At 47.8% G+C, this 5,925-nt stretch overlaps 1 long non-coding RNA gene across 1 annotated transcript; it reads left to right on the top strand.

Annotated features, from left to right (window-relative positions):
• The first annotated feature begins 4,822 nt into the window (after positions 1-4,822).
• LOC123041233 (uncharacterized) lies at positions 4,823-5,684 on the top strand. Its single transcript, XR_006418432.1, has 4 exons — positions 4,823-5,031; positions 5,220-5,309; positions 5,447-5,489; positions 5,638-5,684. It is a non-coding gene; the product is annotated as an uncharacterized lncRNA (long non-coding RNA).
• Positions 5,685-5,925: the final 241 nt, after the last annotated feature.

Below are 5,925 nucleotides of genomic sequence, written 5' to 3'. Positions count from 1 at the left end.
AGAAGCGAGAAGATGACGCAAATGATCCGGAGATAGATAAAAAAGACAAGATGCTGAGTCACCCTAAGGATGCGAGCCAGTGGCAAGCATTGAACTTCGAATACCCAGAATTTGGGAACGATCCAAGGAACATCGTGCTGGGCGTGAGCACCGATGGAGTCAATCCGTTTGGCAGCTAGAGAAGCACACATAGCACCTGGCCTGTGTTTGTGTGGATGTACAACCTTCCCCCCTGGTTGTGCATGAAGAGGAAGTACATTCACATGAGTATGCTAATTGAAGGGCCGAAACAACCAGGGAACGACATCAATCTGTATCTGGGGCTGCTGAAAGAGGAGCTTGACACGCTGTGGAAAACGCCAGCCAATACGTGGGACGCCGCAGAGAAAGAATATTTCCCTATGAGAGTCACACTGCTCACGACGGTGCACGACTATCTCGGTTACGGATATCTTGCAGGGCAGGTAGTCCACGGATTTTCTGGATGCGTAAGGTGCATGGATGACACAACGTATCACCAGCTAGATAGAGATCCCGGGTCTTCGAAAACCGTGTTCATGGGACATCGAAGGTGGCTTCGCGACGATGACCCGTGGAGGAAACGCAAGGATCTGTTCGATGGTGAAACCGAACCCCGAAAACGCCCGTGTACGAGGAGCAGCGAGGAAATAGACAAGCTGTTGAAAAATTGGAAAGACTGCCCACTGCCGGGAAAGAAGCAAAAGGTGCCAGAGCCGGGAAAGAAGCGAAAGGCGCCAGAGCCGCTGCTGAAGGTATGGAAAACGAGGTCTGTTTTCTGGGACTTGCCATACTGGAAGATCCACCGTGTGCCTCACAGCCTTGATGTCATGCATATCACGAAGAACGTGTGCGAGAGTCTGCTTGGTACCCTGCTCAACATGCCAGAGAGGACCAAATATGGGCCGAAAGCAAGGGCAGACTTGAAATCAATGGGCATCAGGCAGGAGCTTCACGCTATATATGATGATGATGATGATGATGATGATGATGATGATGATGATGATGATGACGATGATGAGGCGAAGCAGGACACAGAAAGTCGTCGCAAAGGCAAAAAGGCCAAGAAGACCAGAAATGACTACCCTCCCGCGTGCTTCACTCTAAGTCAGGAGGAGATCGAGCAGTTTTTCACCTGCCTCCTAGGAGTAAAACTTCCTTACGGTTACGCGGGGAAGATAAGCAGATACCTAGACCAAGCGAAGCAGAAGTTCAGCGGGATGAAGTCTCACGACTGTCACGTGCTGATGACGCAGATACTTCCAGTTGCAATCCGTGGGATCATGGACGCGCACGTCCGTGAAATGCTATTTGGCCTATGCAACTTCTTCGACGTCATCTCTCGGAAGTCGATTGGCGTGAGGCAACTCAGAAGGCTACAGGAAGAGATCGTGGTGATACTATGCGAGCTTGAGATGTACTTCCCGCCCGCATTCTTCGACGTTATGGTGCATCTGCTGGTCCATATAGTGGAGGATATCATCCAACTCGGGCCGACGTTCCTGCACAGCATGATGCCGTTCGAAAGGATGAATGGTGTCATCAAAGGATACGTTCGCAACATGTCACGTCCAGAAGGAAGCATAGCCAGGGGCTTTCTGACCGAAGAGTGCATCTCCTACTGCACGAATTATCTAGTAATCGAGAACCCCGTTGGTCTGCCCGTCAACAGGCACCTCGGCAGGCTCGCTGGATGGGGTCACCGTGAGGGTCGCCGCGAAATGCATGTCGACTTCGAGGGTCGACTCACCGACTTTGAAAGAGCAAACCTAGTCGCGCTACAACACATAGACGTGGTCGATCCTTGGGTGGTAGAGCACAAAACCTTTATTAAAAAGACGTACAATGACCGAGGCCAACAGAGGACGGACGGAGATACACTCAAAGAGCACAACTCATGTTTCACGCGTTGGTTCAAGCATAAGCTTCTGTCGTACCCTTTACATGAGGATTCTTCCGCGGAAGAACAACTCATATTCACCTTGTCACAGGGCGCCGAGCACAACCTGATGACCTATGAGGCGTACGATATCAACGGCTACACATTCTACACCGAGGCCAAGGACATGAAGAGCGATGGTTATCAGAACTCCGGGGTAACGATGGAATCCTACACCGGTAACGACAAGGACAGATACTACGGAAGGATCGAGGAGATCTGGGAGCTGAGCTACGCTGGAGAGAAGGTCCCGATGTTCCGTGTCAGATGGGCCAAGAACGTCATAAAAGAAGACCGGTATTTCACCACCATGGTTATACCCGAAGCCAAATCCAAGACCGCGGGCGCAAACGTCACCGCGAAAAATGAGCCATGGGTACTGGCTTCCCAAGTGGACCAATGCTTCTTCATTACCGACCCGCCAAAGCCCAGTCGTGTTGTCGTGAGGAGAGGCAAAAGGAAGATCATCGGAATGGATGGAGTAGCCAATGAGCAAGACTTCGACAAGTACGGCGACCCGAGGATCGAACATGACGATGATGATGAAGTAGCAGCATACACCACAAGAAGAAGCAGGACCACCCTACCTAAAGGACGTCCATTCCACAGAAGAACTCCATTTGCGAAAAAGAAGGGCAAGAAGATTGTGAACAGATAGCTAGCTAAGATCGATTGTATTTAAATCGTAGCCTTCATTTCTCGATTGTATTTCATGGGTACTTTTTGAACTATCGTGAATATTTTTAAATTTCATGGACACTCGATCTCGATCCCCCTCCATCTCGATCGCTATCCCACCTCGCCAGATCCGTCCCCCCTCGCCGCCGAGCACCCCCCCAGTCCACCGGCCGCCGCCGCCGACCCCCCGCACCCTTGATTCCCCTACTCAACCGCCGCCGCCGACCCCCCGCACCCCGCGCACCGTCTTATAAAAAAATTAGTATCAAACAGCTTTTTAAATGCTACTGTCTTATAAAAAAATATTACTGTTATTATTTAAACAAGTTTGAACATATTTAAACATAAATAAGTATCAAACAGCTTTTTAAATGCTAAAAAAAATTTGTGGAGCCTGGGAGTTGAACCCAGGACCTCCTGGTGTGAGAACTGGCTGCTGACCAGTCGAGCTAGTAGAGTGGGCTTGACATAGATAGGTTCTGGTACTACATAACCTTTTGGCTCGAGCTGAAATAAAAAAAATACTAATGGCGCACCACGGTGAGGTGCGCCATTAGTATGGACATGCTAATGGCGCACCATGATGAGGTGCGCCATTAGTATTGTGGCCCCCCTTCGCCCGATCCCCCTTCGCCCGATCGTTCTTCGCCCGATCCCCCTCGCCAGTTCTCTCCCTCTCGATCCACCGCCGCCGCCGCCGCTGCCCTCGCCCTCGCCCTCGCCCTCGCCCTCGCCCTCTCCCTCCCTCGCCCTCTCCTCGCCGCCCGGACGCCGCCCGGACGCCGCGCCGACGCCGCCTCGACCCCGCCCCGACCCCGCCGCCCGGACGCCGCCCCGAGCCCGCCGCCCGGACGCCGCCCCGGACGCCGCCCCGACCCCGCCGCCCGGACGCCGCCCCGGACGCCGCCCCGACCCCGCCGCCCGGACGCTGCCCCGCCGCCCCGACGCCGCCTCGACCCCTGCCTCTCTACGAGGAGGTAAACCTAACCCCACCTGCGCACGTGGTGATCTAAGGTTATAGGGTATAGATCAGTGCACGCCCGTCTTTATCTGTTATCTTTGATCCGTGCTTGGTATGGAAATGTTGCTCTCCGATCTCCTTAGGGCGATTCTATGACTTGCTTGTGGTGTTTGGTAATTTAGTGCAACTCTGCCTGCTCATATCTGGAGTATGAAGAAAATTGGGTGATTTTGTGCAGTCCTTTAGCTTGCTGTAGACTTGTAGATATGTAGCGAAAGCAAGTAGGGTTTGGTATGTGATTTTTGTAGCTTTTATTATGATACATTCTTTAAACATGTGCTATGGTTTACCTGTTATTAGCATCCGTAGCGGGAATGGTTGCCGATCTCTGTTGGACACACTCGGATGGCAGTTCGGTGTGTGCATCAGATAACTGTATCCATTTTAGTTCTGCTTGCTCTGATTAAAGTGGAAAGTACTGCCGTTATCTTATATGTTGTTCTGTTAGGATTGAATACAACAAGAGACGTGCCCATTTCTGTTATAGTACCCCTGAATAAAATGGTAAATACTGCAGTTATCATATACAATCTCTCAGGAGTGAATACCACAAGAAGTGCATTTTTGTTAATATCCCCTGCTTCCTGATGTATTTGTTTCTTAGTAAAAGTGAACTTCCAATGAATATTTTTGTGCTGGAGCAGGCTAGAGGGGTCTTCGGTTGTGCACATTTAATTATAGTATCTGGTGGAGATACCCTGTTCAAGGACAGGGGGGCGGGGGTGTGAACTTTGTGAAATCCTGTCCTATTGATGACTTTGCAAACTTATCAGGAGGTGGTGTTAGGAAATCTAAACAGTTTAAACTATATAGGAAGACATTTATAGGTTAGAAACAATCTGTTCTACTTCTGCAGATTATCTAGATAAGTGATGAAGTTTACTTAGTATAGTATTTTTTTTCTGTCACTTCTTTATCTACCAAAAGTGTGAACCCATGGTATGAGCCACTAATGCAAGCATCGTCATTCTTTTCTGAGTTTGTCTAATTCACATCTAAATGTTTTCTAAGGATGTCACATCTAAGCTCCCACAAATAACGCAGCAACAAGGAACAAAAAAAAAGCTGGGGCAAAAAAAAATACACCACAAACATAGTGGACACAAGGTTAGACGTGACATAAATGTGTCCTAGACAGACCCTTCTTTTCTTAGTGAAACATCAACTTTCCAAAGACAATATTCCAAACTGGACAGTTGATACATAGAGCTATTTTACTTTAACATTTAAAGTGTGGCTGCAAATCTGGGATGCAGGAGGTGAAAATTCATTGTCTAATCTGTTTCTCAGTTTCCTCTTTCAGAAACGAGAGATTTTTCAAGACCTTGCTCCACTGCTGTGGCACTCCTTTGGCACTGTTGCTGCACTGCTCCAGGTAGGTTACAGTTATTGCACTGTTCTAAATTCAGTCGCAATGGCAAGAGTACATATGTACTTGTGCAGTTCTTGTTATTTAAGTAAGGGTGGTTGTCCATGTGTATTGATTATTTCAATATGAAATTATTGATGGTTCTGCACATTTTCCTTATTCAGTCTGTCATGCTGTTTTGAAAATTTATGCAGGAGATTGTGTCAATTTACCCTTCACTTTCACCTCCTACTTTGTCGCCAGTTGCATCAAACCGTGTCTGCAATGCACTTGCACTTCTTCAGGTATGCTTTTACATGAGAAAGAAAAGGAAACCCTCACTCCTGGTGGGCCTTGTGGTGGATTGAGAATACTACTGCTTTCATATCATGCTTGCTTGCCATCTGCCCCTCAATTTCATTTTACTTTTTTTTAATTGCAGTGTGTTGCTTCACACCCTGAGACCAGGATCCCGTTCTTGAATGGTACTAAGCGCTGCTGTTTCTATGCCAAGTCTTAAATATTTCCATTGTTTATTGTTAAAAAGCTTTCCTCATTTTGGTGACTTCACAGAATAAGTAAATCTTAACTAGCAGTGGTTAATAATTAAGTCTTCTTCTTTTTCCTTTGCAGCTCACATCCCACTGTACCTGTACCCGTTCCTGAATACTACCAGCAAGACAAGACCTTTTGAGTACTTGAGGCTTACCAGCTTGGGTGTTATTGGTGCTCTTGTGAAGGTAAATTAAAACTAGATACTTATGCAAACTAGGAATGGATGGTCCATATAGATTTTTGCTTTAAATGGTGAGAGGGTTGAACCAGAGGGGAAAACAGTGATGGGGATTGGCTGTATTCTTTTTTTTGTAGACTATATCTTGTTCTTTTGGTATTCTCATTCCAGTAATCCAGTCATTTTAA

This window comes from Triticum aestivum, chromosome 2B, assembly GCF_018294505.1.
Source record: "Triticum aestivum cultivar Chinese Spring chromosome 2B, IWGSC CS RefSeq v2.1, whole genome shotgun sequence".
NCBI classification, from domain to species: Eukaryota; Viridiplantae; Streptophyta; class Magnoliopsida; order Poales; family Poaceae; genus Triticum; species Triticum aestivum.
The sequence above is the reverse complement of the archived record's forward strand: the minus strand, read 5'-3'. Positions and strand labels throughout refer to the sequence as shown.